Source organism: Lichenostomus cassidix, chromosome 29 (genome assembly GCF_008360975.1).
Source record: "Lichenostomus cassidix isolate B80296 chromosome 29, HeHo_3.0, whole genome shotgun sequence".
In the NCBI taxonomy this organism is placed as follows: Eukaryota; Metazoa; Chordata; class Aves; order Passeriformes; family Meliphagidae; genus Lichenostomus; species Lichenostomus cassidix.
In genome coordinates this window covers 3,213,445-3,216,276 of record NC_139509.1, presented here as the reverse complement: position 1 = coordinate 3,216,276, position 2,832 = coordinate 3,213,445, and the positions used below count along the sequence as shown (strand labels likewise).

Below are 2,832 nucleotides of genomic sequence, written 5' to 3'. Positions count from 1 at the left end.
CCGGGCGGGAACCGCCGCTGAGGAGAAACGTTCCGGGGCAGAAACGTTCCGGGGCAGAAACGTTCCGGGGAGGGCGGCGCGGGGCAGGGATGGGGACAAGGGACAGGGATGGGGACAGGGGACAGGGATGGGGACAGGGGACAGGGATGGGGATAAAGGACAGGGATGGTGACAAGGGACAGGGATGGGGACATGGGACAGGAATGGGGACATGGGACAGGGATGGGGACAAGGGACAGGAATGGGGACATGGGACAGGGATGGGGATAAAGGACAGGGATGGTGACAAGGGACAGGGATGGGGACATGGGACAGGAATGGGGACATGGGACAGGGATGGGGACAAGGGACAGGAATGGGGACATGGGACAGGGATGGGGACAAGGGACAGGGATGGGGACAAGGGACAGGGATGGGGACGAGGGACAGGGATGGGGACATGGGACAGGAATGGGGACATGGGACAGGGATGGTGACAAGGGACAGGGATGGGGACATGGGACAGGAATGGGGACATGGGACAGGGATGGGGACAAGGGACAGGGATGGGGACGAGGGACAGGGCACCAGTGTGAGGAAGGTCCTCTCACTGCTTAAATTTTGAAAGAATTTATTCTCTCATTTTCATAGTACAAAGAACGATGAGGCTTAGAATGGCTGTCTGCTGTTACACAAAGGGAAGTGCAGCGCTGGGTGCCTAGCCACCGATGGGGGAAGCCAGAGGCACATCTGGCTAGGGGATACCATTTTTATAACCCCTAACCCCTCCTCCTTCAGGTGCTCCGGTTGGCTCTTTGTCTTCAGTCCTCCTTGGCTCATCTTTTCTAGGGTCTTCTGATAGCTTAGCTGCTTGCCCAGCTCTCCCCTTTCTTAACCACAACATTTAAGTTGGCCACAACAAATTAACAATTAGACATAACAAACCTAGTCATAGAGGTAGTAATAACATTTATCAGTTAGCCCCAACAAATCTATAGAGATAGCCATAACATATACACAACCATTAACAAATAACCATAACAAATACCTCATAACCCTTGACGAAAGCCAACTCCATGACTTCATTTATAACATTAAGTAATATAAAAATCATATCATAGATGTAAAACATAAGAATTTTATTCACATGGCATATAAATGCTATTTAATCAACGTTAAGGAAAGCACATTTGAAAATATAAACTGATGTTGTATCAATAAATGCCATAGAAATGTTATACACAAAAATAACAAATAGATGCTATTTAAATCACATTTAAACACATTCTTGCGCTGGAGGTGTCCAGGACCCCACAGGCTGCAGGTGGCATAGGTTTTAGAGCAGAAGAAAATGTAAGTTCCCTGTAAAAGGGGGTTTAAGAGTAGGGGCAGGTTTAGGGTTAAAGAGGCGCAGTGGGAAGGTTTAGGGTTAATGGCTCCGGCGCAGGTTCAGGGTTAAACTGGCACAGGAATCTGGATTTCGTTTGCTGCTGGTTTCAATCCCAGTGTGAAGAGCAGAGGGCGCCTGGAGCTCACAAATGCAGGTAAGAGGCTCCTGCTCTGGGGATCGGCTCTTGCTGTGTTTTCATGGAATCATGGAATGCTTTGAGTGGGAAGGGACATTAAAATCCATCCCATCCCATCCCATCCCACCCCTGCCATGGCAGGGACACCCTCTGCTATCCCAGGCTGCTCCAAGCTCTGTCCAGCCTGGCCTTGGACACTTCCAGGGATCCAGGGGCAGCCATAGGGAAATCCATTGCAGGGCCTCCCCACCCTCACAGGGAAGAATTCCTTCCCAATATCCCATCCATCCCTGCCCTCTGGCAGTGGGAAGCCATTCCCTGTGACCCCCAGCTCTACCAGCCTGGCTCCAGAGAAGCTCCATGACCTCCTCTGGACTCTCTCCAGCAGCTCCTCATCCTCCCTGTGCTGGGCGCCCAGACCACAAAAGAAAGGCAGAAAAAAGTGCAAAAATAAATACAATTTTCCCCCGTTTCCAGGCAATGGAATTCAAGGGGATTGAGGTCTCCTCCGACTCTCTCCAGCTGGATTTAGGACCCCCAAATTCCTGTTTTCTACAGGCTTGGGAAGCAGCTCGATCCCTTCCTCTTTCCATCATCCCTCACACCCTGACAAATCTTCCCCCTTGTCCTACATCCCTCCATCCTTCCTTCGATGGTTCCACTCTGATTAACCCAAACTTTTGTCCCATTCTCCAAAAGCCAAGTGCTGAAATTTGACAGAATCATCAGCCTTTTCTCCTGTCTGTGGTAATTTCAGGGAACACTGATGGTGCCTCATCCAAATGCTCCTGGACACCTCATTATTCTGTGGGTATTCTCCACTTCAGCCTTTTATTTCTGCAGAAAATGCAGGAAAATCCCTCCTGGCTGCCCAGGCTCTTCAGTGTCACTTCCAGGAACCAAATTTCCCACTTTTTAGGTTCAACTCCTTCCCAGAAGCACAGACCTGCTGCATTGGGATTTCTGTCCTCCTGGACAACCATCCCTTCAGAGCTGATGGAGTGAGATGGGAGTTCCCCTCTCCCAGTGCAGGTTCTCATTTCAGGTGGTGAATTGTCCTTGGAGAAATTTTTTTCCTCCATTTACTCCTGGGAAAGCTCCAGCTGCTCTCCACGCTGCAGAAAATTCCCTTGGAGCTGGAGCCCTCTCACAACTTATTCCCATTTTTTTATCCTGTGGTCACATAAACCAAGTGGGAGAAGGAACAAATCCCTCATTCCAGGAGCCCTTTGCCCCTCAGTTCTCAAATATTCCTCATCCATGACACCTATTCCAGGTCCATGTGCTTTTTACTGCTCTGTGTGGGATGTTTTCCTTACTCATAACC

General features: G+C 49.9%; 1 long non-coding RNA gene across 1 annotated transcript in view; it reads right to left on the bottom strand.

The window, feature by feature from the left end:
- LOC146425972 (uncharacterized) overlaps positions 1 to 2,832 on the bottom strand; it is a 68,544-nt gene that overhangs the window by 25,875 nt on the left and 39,837 nt on the right. The window lies entirely within an intron of this gene.